Raw genomic sequence first — 12,667 nt, 5'->3', positions numbered from 1 at the left:
GAGGATCAGGTGACGCACGTTGCAATCATGTCAGATCCAAAAGAATGAGAGCGTAGGGAGCTGCTGACAATACTTTCACATCAGATCCATTGGCCTGGTTAAAGGAATACTTTACCCACCAAACAACTATTTGTATATCAATTACTCACCACGTGTTGCCTTGAACTCTTGAAGAAAACTTTGTTAACCAGTAACTCATTTGGAACCGATCCCTGTTTAGAACTAAGTTTCTGGGGGCATCCCTAGGTACAACACATCTGGAGTAAAACCTGGTAAGCACTTAGCGAAAGGCTCAATAGCTGGCGTACGATCACAGAACATGAGGATGATTGATTGGTTTCACGAGGCCTCCGCAGGGAGGGTGTCATACTAGCCTGGTTTACGGGTGATAATTACAACCCTGCAATCGTTGAAAAGGTATTTAATAATAGACCATAAACAGTGCTTTCTATTTGAAAACGTTCTGATCCAACGACGCAGCTCCAGTTACACTGCTCGCGTGTTACACTTTATAGCTCAAGACCGCGTCCCAGCCTTTATCCAATAGCCTTGTTTCTAACTAAGCAATTCTTATTAGTATTTCTGCACTCAAAGTTGCCATGGCAGACAGGGAGTCATCCTTGATCCGGCATCTCAGGGGAGTAGTGGACCGGCTCTCCCCTGCCTCTGATCATTTTTAATGAGGGACAGATGGCTCCTCTCCGTCAGCACATCTTCTGTTCATCATGCTTTCATCAGACTGCAGCGCAATAACGCAAAGCAGAGCAATGGCGACGGCTTAATGACAAAAGCTCTGGCGGCAAAATGCATAGCCCTTCATATAGGCACTTCCCTCCCCAGTGAAAGTAAAGAGGGGGTGGGGGGTGTTAGTGTGTACTCACAGACGAGTCAGGCTTTTGGGACTCATGCAACACTTTCACATCGAACAGATGGGCGAGGAGAGTAACTTTTCAATTTGAATATCAACACTTGCCCTTTTAGAATAAACGTGTGACCTTATTCAAAGGAGCCGAGAGAGACACACTTCCTCTCTTTGAGTCAGCCCAGTGCGGCTCAACGAGGAGAGTTTTTTTAGTTCCAGACAAACATCGGCAACACCAGATGTTATGAATGAGTTGCCCTGGGTCTGGTTGCACTGCGAGAACGAGTTTCTCCTGTCAGCTTACCCCCAGACACAGAGGATGTGCTGTGCACCTGAAGAAGAGGGAAAGGTAACATTTCATAATTTCTTTGAAACCTTCGAAATTTGATTTAGGACATTAACTTCCATCTTGCGTTTAAACCGTCTGGACGAGTTAATGTGCAGCTGCTTAATGCACCTGAAAACAACGCGATGAGAACAAACCAAAATGAGGGGTTCATCACTCTATACAAATATTGATTACGGCCACTTTACGCTCAAACGTCTCAAATAGTCCCTGAGCCAAACCATCAACACTCCAGGCAAGTGACTGTCATTAATACCCACATGCAAAGACACTGTGCAGCTGATGTCTTTTCAGCCATCACAACAGTTGTCGCAACTTTTAACCACACAGTTTTTTTGTGCTGCCTGTCATGGATAGAGAGTTGCACAGTAAAGGGGAGAATGACAGGAAGGGGAGGAGCGAGGCTCGAAGGCAGGTGGGTCAAAGATGCTGTCAGAAACTGTTGGTGTTCCACTCGCACAATACAGACGGAAATAGCCAGGATGTGATCTCCGTATACCAACTGGAAGAGACCAGTTTAGTCCATCAACTGGTCAGTGAAAATGTACTGTGAGGATAATCTGTGAGCTGCCAACTTCTTAAAATGCAACATGTTTAATGTCAAGAGGGAAATGGCGCAGTTATCTGCACACAAATCAATATTTGTAGGGTTGATGGTAATGCCCGTCACCTGGCTCTAAGGCTGCAATACCAGGTGGTAAAATGGGGCCAGATGTAAATGTAGTGTGCCTTTAATGCACACAGAACAACCGCATAAACAACATCATCACCTTCCGTCATGGATTCAAGACAAACATGCAAATCAATGAGGCGACAAGCAGCTCCACTATCACACTGTGACAAACGGGGAACAAGTGATATGAAGTGTTTTTCTATTTGACAAATAATGAATATAGCAAAGATAATTGATTTCTGCCACAATGTGGAGGAAATAAAAGTTTAATCTGAATGTGTTTACCAGAGAACCATTAGCATGAAATGTAATACGGCTGAACACAGAAGATGCAACCTTGAGGCTGCACATGAGTCAATACAAACTAAGAGACTAAAAGGCTGCGAAGTGAAGACAATCAAGTGGATTTCTGGAAAATAAAGTGGCGATGTGTAATATCTGGCCAGAATTTTAGTTTAAAACATTCAAAAATTGAACTGACATGCACACATAAGAGAATGTGAAGAAGTTACAGCTGTGACATTTCACAGACATCAAGTGTGTTGTGTTGTAGACATATCTAGTGAAAGTAGCATGCTACCCAGCTAGCCCCGCCCCGCCCTGTCTTGTAATACCACAGTCTGTCCTCAGTCCAACATGAGTGGACGAAGAAGTAGAGATGCGCCGAGGGCTTGTCAGTCACGTTGAAGGTACAAGGTCGTGTACGTTTTTAATAGTTTGTTTATTGGATTACACCCAAAGTGCCTAAAACGAGAAAACAACTCCGCCGCTAGCAGGCTACTTCGCCGGGAGCACCTTCAGTTAGCGTTTAGCTGTTGCGACTAGTATTCAGCCAGCGCAAACCCTAGCATCGGGGGTCTGATCCCGGACTGCCCCGACTCCCCAAACGTTCTGTTGCTGCCGTTAGAGCCGTTAGAGATTAGACCCGGTCGCTCCATCAGTTCGCTGTGACTTGCGTTGGCTGGAGTTGCTACAGATGCTTACTGTAGGGGGGACGAACCAAAAATATGAGACGTTTTCTCGCTTCTGCCACTTTAGATTTATGTAAACGGAAGCGTTCAGCCCCCAGTAAGTGCACAGTAAATACAGAGATGGCTAAATTAAACCATAGGCCGACACCATGCGGGGAGATTAATACATTTTTATATATAAGTTATCTTGAATGGCATTCAGAGTTTCAGCAGTTTGGTTAAATTGTGTATATTCTGCTGTTAGTTAGTAGTTGGCTCTTTTTTTTTTTTATACAGCTGATGATTGTAAATGTAGAACATTTGGACCTAGTGGTAGAGGTGAAATGTTTTAGCAGAAAGCAGTTTATATCTGAGTAAATATCCAAAGTGAATCACTATGAGAGTCTGCTGATTTATGGAAATAAATGCTTCTGCATTGTCCAGGCATTGTCGTTTCATCAGCAGCATCCTAAATGCACTTAAAGTACTCCTTTCATTCAGCATTTGTACTTCTGTCCATGTATCCAGTATAAATAAATGCTTTGTCTGCAGATGATTTTCTTTCCTATTAAGCCGCTTCTCTCATCATTTATCCTCTGAAACTCTAGTTTACTTCATCTCCATCTTGGCTTCTACTATCCAAGTTCTTCCGTGGAAAGAGACTTCTCACAGCTTTGTCTCTCTGTTACTGTTATTTCTCTCGGCGCACACTGATGTAGTAGGCTACACTCTGGAGCAGCTGCGTTCAAAATGGCAAATACAGTAACTTCATAAACACTTTGCCAGAATAATTCGGCTGTAAATCAAAAAGTGATGATCTTATAGTGCTGCTATTTTTTTCATGTTTTTTTTTATGGAGCTGCACAGCAAAGTGAAATAGCTCCGAGGTGGAAAAAAGGAAAAAACAAGCCCTTTCTCTCTTGTCTTGGTTTGGCTGTAGAAACACCAGGTGCATGCTCAGTCATGAATGTGAGTTTGTACCAGCTTCGTCTCTTGATCGTGCCTGTCTGGTCACGCTCAGCTCATCTCTGGGATGTTCCCCCCCCATCAGAAGGCCTCGCAACACAGAGTGTAATTTCAACAGAGAAAGAGCGTGACGGAGCAGATCATGCAGCCTCGGGACGCTTTCATGAGCTGTCACACCGAACCGACCCCAGCGGATAATTAACCTTGATAATTTCTCGTGTCATAATATTATCAGAGTGCTCTCCTGCGTGCCTCGCGGTGGACCCTCTAGCTGACATATCTGCGCGTTTTCTGGCTTCAGGTACGAGGAGATGGAGGAGAGGAAGGAGGGAGGAGGAGTGATCGTGATGGAGGTCAGAGATTAGGCTCGCGGATGTTGATTCCTCGGGGAGCGCTGGTCCTCTGGGAAGTCTCATTCTTTTTATAGTCTCAGTGGTCGGATCCCAAACGGGCCCCCTCACGCCCCATTTCTTGTTTCATTTCATTTCTCTGTCTATCCATCCCCTCTTAAAAGAAAGCCAACATCTTGCTTGTGTTTGTATTTAAAGTGCCGAGCTCTCCCCACGACTTTTCCCTCGTGTTGGCCATTAAGGTCGCCCAAATAAACACCACAGACGTACCGGCCCTCGCTTGCTGTTCGACTCCCTGGAGGAGGCAGCTCGGGAGACTCGCTGTTTAATTTACCATTATCGGATATAAATGGCAATCGTGACGCATCATTGGAGATTTATGCAGCCAGTTATATAAAGAAATTCACAAATGGGATGTGACAAGGATGAGCACACACACACACACACACACACACACACACACACACACACACACACACGCAGGCCTAGCGCCACACAAGCTAGGAGAACAGTGAGAGGCTGCATCTTGTCTGTGGGTGGGACAAGATGAGCAGACAGTCCAGCTTCACAAGCTGTGAGCTGAGCTGGAGCTTCTGAGCTCCGAGGAGGGGGGCTACATTTTGGTTTTACAGCTCACCTCATGCCTCTCCATCTATCTCGTTCACTGTCACGACACGCAAACAGTTCTATAAAGACGTAGTGCTGGGAGAGCGGCCTGGCAAACGCGAGGCCAGCACGTTGCTGATGACATTCTTAACAAGCAGAACGCCAGCAGGTTTATACCTCCAGATGGGAAGTAGCTTAGGAAGCAGCGGTTCGTCTCATTAGGGGAGAAATGACTCCTCTTCGGACCTGACAGTCATCTGGTGTCTGAGGCCGGTTCACCCTCCACTTGCCTCGGAAATTGTTGAAGAGATGAACCTCTGAAGCATGAAAAAGCCCTCCACCTTACATTTCCAGTTCCATTGAGTTAATACGTTTACTGTAGTTAAGCTTAACACTGCCGTTGCTTGTTTACAGTGGTGTTTCAACGAGGCGTAGGCCCTAGTTGACAACTTATGTAACACCACAACAATGAGACGTTCAAATATTCCCAGTGAAACGTTGTGTAATCATATTTCGTTGTTTTGTTTTTTTAAACGTCCTCAAATTCTTTCACATAAGCTCTCAAGTTAAATCTTACAAGCACTTCTGCGAAAGCAGACTTTCCCCTTTTCTCGCATATTATTCTGAAAACCTGTCATATTTCCCTCTTCCTGCCCGTCTGTTTGATACCTGTGCGGTCAGCAGCTCTGGGGACGTGCGATGCTGCAAACTACAGGCTGCGCAAACTCTTCCAACACCTTTACAAATCCGACCCGAAGGCAGAGGAGCGATTGGCCTAAGTGTCTTGTGGAGCTACACGCACTCCTTTTAAATGTAAAGCACATTGAGTTTCTCTGTAATAAAATGTGCTCTATAAATAAAGCCGGCCTTGCCTTACATGAACTTAAAAGGCCCTGAAAACACTCTCAATCGTCTTCTTACTCTCAGCGATATGATTCTAAGTGAAAAGGTTCGAACAGTTTTGGTTATTTAATTCACATGACAGATTTCTGTGTTGCTTTGTTTTTCTTCTTAATGGTTCGAAGTGGGTCAGGTGATTTGGCGGGCCGCCACAGTCTAGTTAATTATTGGGAAACACCGGTAGGGTTGCAGCCGTTGTGCTAACACCGATATTATAATAGTTGTTGATCTGGCAGTAGCTAGTCACCTACTGAGGCAGCTCACAAAGAGGCTGACAGAGCAGCTTGCTCCATAGAATGGTCACACTCACGCAGTATGATTAATGAATCTCCCTGTTATGTTTTCACAGGCACATCGAATCAGCAAACACACACGGCCACTGTGCACGTGACATACACTTGTGCAACCACATGTTTACAGTGTCTGTCCGGCTCCAGATTGCACCAGATACGAAGTTGGGGGAGAAAAGGGCTGAGGTGTTAAAAGTTAGTAGGAGGTCTGATCACCTCTATGAGAGCTGTGCTGTGAAGCGGCGATGCCCCAGAGAATCGCTGCTGCCCACGTTACAGTCTTTAAATAAAACGCTGCCCTGATTATACTGCTCTCTTCCAGGCACAGAGCTCGGTTTCAGACACACGCGGCAGAAGGCAGCTTGCCTACATGGCCTAGATGCAAAGCCCAGCTCAGTACAGTAAAAGTGCAGCACACAAGGCGGGATGGGGACGAGGAGGGCAAAAACAACGGGAGCGAGAGTGGCCAGGTTACAGTAGAGTGAGCCTTGAGCTGTCAAAGACACCACCTACGCTGCAAACATCTATCAGTGCAGTGAGATGATGCCACCCGTTTCCAATGCACATCAAATGAGTTTTAAAAGTTGAAGTGAATAATCCACTTTATTTGTTTTAGGTTAAACAAGGCAGAGCTGCGTTGAGATTGGGGCAAAAACATCAAGCGCAAGCACTGTTGAGTTGCATCAATGAAATGTGCATTCCGGTGTTTTTGAGGTTTGGCCCATTTTGCGAAGTCTTTTCGGGTCAAACCCTGCTGCATCAATTTTGCTCATTCTTTTAGGAATCTGTGTCTAGATCTGTGTCAATTACCACAATGTTGCAATATTGTGCGCCGTACATTGTGAGCCAGCAGCAGGAGATGGCACACAACTGCTATGTTTACTTTTTTGTGTGTTTTGAATTCTTTGCAATGGGAGCGCCGCATACTCTATTCTCAACTTCTATTCTGCGTTAGGTGCTGCCAGTCACAATGGAGGGGCGGGACAATTACCCAAAAGAACAACCGTCACAATCTACGAGAAGGCCACAAACGGTATTTTTGAAACTAAGACACAAAAATAGTTTAGGACATCAATGGGCCCTGTGACATTGGCTGAAGGTTGGTCAACCTGAAGCATGTACAATATTTGCCTAACAAATTATGGCAAGCAGGAATGGCCACTGCATGCAAACGAAGCTGGGATGATAGAGGCCGGGGCTTTTTTCTGTGTCACACACTTTTAGCATCCGTGCATTCTGGCTGTTACCTAAGAAGTTAAAAAAAGGCAATCAATTAGAATAAATACAAGATCTTAATAAAACAAATGCTAATTTATTTTAAGGGGATATTAATAACACCTGTGGGTGACGAATATTAGATTTAGCCTATAAGACAAATTCCGAAACTTTTCCTGAAATGTGTGTTCGGCAGTGGTGCTTCCATTTCTCTTTAACCAATGAGTGATAATGATGAAGTAAGTCAAGCGGGAATAGATCACTTGAAAGACGTGTTAAAAGGAAGTTCACCGTAAAAGATGCGTTGAAAGGAAGTTCCCCATCTGCATTACTTATCCCCGGACCCCATTACAGCATGTGTAATGGAAACATTTTTCCGGTTTATGTGCGGCCTCTCACGCAGGTGGCTGAGACACCCGACTCTTAAACGCAGTGACGAACCAGCTGCCTCTGACAGATAGCCACAAATCTATCTCTCTCTCTCTCTCTCTTCTCTCTCTCTCTCTCTCTCTCTCTCTCTCTCTCTCTCTCTCTCTCTCTCTCTCTCTCTCTCTCTCTCTCTCTCTCTCTCTTCTCTCTCTCTCTCTCTCTCTCTCTCTCTCTCTCTCTCTCTCTCTCTCCTCTCTCTCTCTCTCTCTCTCTCTCTCTCTCTCTCTCTCTCTCTCTCTCTCTCTCTCTCTCTCTCTCTCTCTCGCAGCAAAAGGTGACAATTTGGAAAAGGGAAATCCCAAAGAAACCATCATCCAGCATTAGTTTTCCTCTCACGTTTTTTAATGATTTGTTTTCCAGAGTCATTCCTGCTGACATTGAAATTTCCAACAATTTTCAGCTATTAAAGGAACGATAATTTAAGACCTTTTCCTTTGGTCATCTGAAACAAAAAGGACTCCTTTCCTGCAAAAACCAAATTGTGTTATTTTTGGCACACACACACACACACACACACACACACACACACACACACACACACACACACACACACACACACACACACACACACACACACACACACACACACACACACACACACACACACACACACACACACACACACACTCTGCTGCTCCGAGATCAGGTAATAATAAGTAATTAACTATTAACCAGCTCCTATTCATTATATGCTGAGGCTTCTTTGTCTGTCAAGGTCGTTACCAGGAGGGCTCTATAAAAACAAGGGAATTAAAATATCATCTTTCCCGGCCGTGACCCCACTGGACCGTCCATATTCAGCCCCAATGAGTTCTAGCACAGTGAACACTTCAGAAGACCACGTCGAGCAGCAGGGCTACGAGTTAATGATAGAGTTACAAGTAGACCGCTGCGGCACATTGCTGTGCATCAAAGTGTGACCTGAATCCAGGGCGAGTGGATGTGGAACAAGTGAGTTGCAGCACGTTGTAACATTTTGTCAGCTTTCACAGGTTTGAATTCCATATCAAACTGTGTGTATATAGATAGATAGATATCTATATAGATAGATAGATGTGCATATACATATTCTAGCTTGCATGTGCATACACCTGCACACGTGTCTGACCTTCCCATTTAAACCGAGAACACCTGAGCTAAAATAGGTCGATGCAGGCAGTGAGTGGCACACTTACTCATGCTGGCATGGGCTCCGATCTTGAGCACGTGTTGGATATTTTCTTTGAAACACGCCACGGATAGGTCGACAATGAAGTGCACAGATTCTTAATTATAATAATATTGAGAGATCCATGGAGTGCGCTATAGCTACAGTGTTTCATGTACACGTGCATGAGTGGGGCTTTAAATCCCAGCGGCGTAACAGATACAACCTTGCAGAGCAGAGGCCGGGATTCTCTGCTGCATAACGTCCTCTCTGTTCCTTGTAAGCCCCCACCGCTCCCAGTCTCTCAGTCGTATCTATCATCGTCATAAACCCCAGTGTGCAGATTTGTGGGGGTAAGGAGTATCCTGCCAAACCCCCGGGCTTAGAGGAACAAGCTTTATCCCTGCAGGAGGCAGGTCTCTAACAGACCTGCCACTAGAATGAGGAAAAAGTAGATTTTTCTTGAAACAAGTTGATTTGCCTAAAACACTGGCTTTGTAACACTAGAAAAAGAAGAAAATAGAACTTTAAGGACTAAACCAAAAAAACACAGAACAATGCATCATATATGTTTGCTATGAAAAATGATTTGCAAAATGTGCAAAGTAACAAGTTTCTCCCAATGACCCTTCGCTAAGCCCCGCCCCCCGCTGCTACTCCATCAAACTGTAGGTCACTTACTGAAGAAATATCACATTTTGGGGGTAAAAAAGAAGGGACAGAAAGAAAGCAGAAGCAGACAGAAAGGTCTCCAAAATGTGTTGGAAGGATATGTCCAAGGTGTCAAACTGATTCAGCAGTGAAAACAGGTTAAGTATACCTTTGGTAGTTTGCATAGCATAGAAGTGCTAACGCCAGTCGATGATTTAGTAATGTACTCTGATAATGTTAGCTCCAAAGGTTTTTACGTCGAAACATAACGTTTTAGAAACGCATATATCTCCTTCCAACCTCTCCGGGTTACGGGTATCACTGTTACACAACGTTTAACCGTGACTAGCTCCAAATCCACAAAACCAGCCTGAAAATGAAGGAACTCTGAAATGATTAATGAGAGTCTATGGAGCAGAGTCGGAAGGTTGTCGGACCCTGGTCGCAGCTGGCTGATGCTATACGCTATGATCGGCTGGCCTGCGTTCGAGGCGCGGTACTTGGCGAAGGGTCAATTCTAAGATGAATGTAGTGCAGTAAAAAGTACAATATTTGCCTCTGAATTGTGTTGATGTATAAAGTAGCATAAAATAGAAATATTCAAGTAAAGTACAAGTTCCTCAAAAAGTACCCCCTGTACCCCTGTACAAAAAGTACCCCTGTGTATATGTATAATGTCACGGATGAAATCCCCCTTCTTCCACATGCATTTTTGTTACCAGTCAAGTATGTATTTAACCTAATATAATAAATTAAATTAAATTAAAAAAAAAAAAAAAAAAAAAAAAATAAAAAAAAAAGGGGTGACCGTGGCTCACTGGGTTAAGAGGGTTGTCTGGCAACCGGAAGGTCAACGGTTCGATCCTCGACTGGGACGTGTCCCGTGTCAAAGTTTACCTGAGCAATACACTGAACCCCAGGCTCCCCGGGCGCCTGTCATTGGCAGCCCACTGCTCCCTATATACAGGGATGGGTCAAATGCAGAGACAAATTTCCCCCTTAAAGGGATCAATATAGTATAATAAATAAAAAAAATAAAAAAAATTGATGAGGTCCTTAAGTCTGTGAATAACTGGAGACACATGTGGAGGCTTTAGTGTGGTAACAGGACCCAAGCAGTGCAGGATCAATGAAGATACCGGTGAGAAGGACAAAACACAGGTAACGGATGAAAAGAGGAGAGGAGAGGATGAAAGAGAAAGAGAGAGGAAGACAAAGAGAGAGAAAAGAGAGAGGGCGGCTTGACAAAGACGAGAGAGTTGAGTGAGAGACTGGGCTGTCCTCCAGGGCGTGCAGGTTGGAAGGTTCGCCTGGCGTGGGCAGCCGGCTCTGCACAACAGTGACTAACGGAGGGTTTATGGTTCTCTGCCGGCTTTCAGCCGTCTCCCAGCACCTAACAGCCTCCGACAAGGAACGGCATCGACACAAGCAGGCCTCCCCTGTCACCAACGAGCGGTGAGGAGAGGAGCAATGGGAGACTGGACAGCTGATGGCACATGTATCCCGAGGACACTCCTCACTTGATCTCTCGCTATGCTTGTTACAAGCCTTGAGATGTTTTCCACCGCAGAGGAGGAAGCCTACTACACAAACTCTGACTGACGATGGTTTGGAAAACAAAAAAGGCGAAGCCGGTGACGGCCCACTTGAGGTTTAAGAGACGCCGATTTCTTCTGGAGCCGTGTTTATGCTGGAGCTGGAGAAAGCATCAACACACTGGAGGAGTGGAGCTCACTAGGTCTCTCGCTAGCTTGAAGGAATATTCATTGAGAAATAGGTTAATTAGCTAACTAGTTTAGCTTAGCATTAAGACTGGAAACGGGGAACAGCTAGCCTAGCTCCGTGCAATGGTAGCCTAGCTCCGTGCAATGGTAACAAAATCCACCTACCAGCCCCTTTAAAGCTCACCAATCAACACGTTATATCTTATTTGTTTAATTGTATTGTTATGTTTGGACAGAGTTGGCTAGCAAATAAGCCTATCTCCCAAAATGTCAAACTTTAAGCTTAATTTGTGTCTCCATTGGTGAGAAGTCCAAATTTAGCTTCAATTGCTTTTAAGAGGCAGGATGAATACGATGTCCGTGGGACATAAACAGAAAACAAACAAGCAGCGGCAGCACACATTTTAGGAAATCAACTCACAGCTTGTGTTTGTGTGCGTGTGTGTGCGTGTGTGTGTGTATGTGTGTACATGTTTGAACCTCACACCCACACCAGCTGCTCTGCAGAAGCACTCAAATTCCTCCTCCAGAGACAAAATGCCAAAAGGATTGAAGGAGATTTACGCAACTCTTCAAAGGTCTTGTCATGTTTACCTGGGACATCCCATCAAATAAGTAGGACCCCTGCTCCACATGTTACGGGTGATGCCGGCACACTGTTCCTTTGTCAGGCCCTGCACTGCCTCTTTGTTACACAACCAGGCTAGGTTTGGGTTGCTAGGCAACGTTAGCTTAGCACAAACCATGAACTGTATACACAACATAATAGTACGGTTTCAATTAATGAAAACAACATACCCGAAACCCTCAACTACTGCACTAACTTTGCCTCCAGGTCTGCTTTCTTATTCTGTCCATGTTGGTATTCTGTGCACCATTTGCTGAGTTTGGAGGACATATGAAGCATACACAAATCTTTAACACCGAATCTTCAACCTGAGTGGCCCTGCCTGGTGACAGAAAGCCCCATTGTGAGCTCAGCCTTGATACATGCACTTCCTGGTTTAAAAGCAAATGGTAAATGGACTTGCATTCGTATGGCACCTTTCTAGTCTTTCCGCCACCTTCAAGGTCATCATTCACAAACTGATAGCAGAGGCTAACAAGGTGCCACCATGTAAACTGACGTTCACATTCACATACTGATGGCAAAGCAATCGGGAGCAATTTGGAGTTCAGTGTCTTGCCCAAGGACACTTCGACACGTGGACCGGAGGAGCAGGGGATCGGACCGCAGATCGTCCAATTGGAAGATGACCCGCTCTTCCTCTGAGCCACAGCGCTCCATAAAAGCTTATTAAAAGACCATGAGAGCCACACAAACAACAGTGAAGTGATAACTCTGTCCACTGATGCAATCGCACAGCAAAAAAAATAAACCAATAAATGAAGTCTTACAATTGAACTTAATGAAACAATTCAAATCAGCCAGTCAAAGATTCAAAAGTTCATTCATTTTTGTTCACTGTGGAATGAATCTCAACGATTAGAGTTTAGAGATCAGAGCTTGGTGCTGAATCTGATTGTATAACCATTTGCAATTTTCATGACTGAAGCG

The sequence above is a fragment of the Anarhichas minor genome, unplaced genomic scaffold (assembly GCF_050575085.1).
Source record: "Anarhichas minor isolate MPS153535 unplaced genomic scaffold, ASM5057508v1 ptg000027l, whole genome shotgun sequence".
NCBI lineage: Eukaryota > Metazoa > Chordata > Actinopteri > Perciformes > Anarhichadidae > Anarhichas > Anarhichas minor.
The sequence above is the reverse complement of the archived record's forward strand: the minus strand, read 5'-3'. Positions refer to the sequence as shown.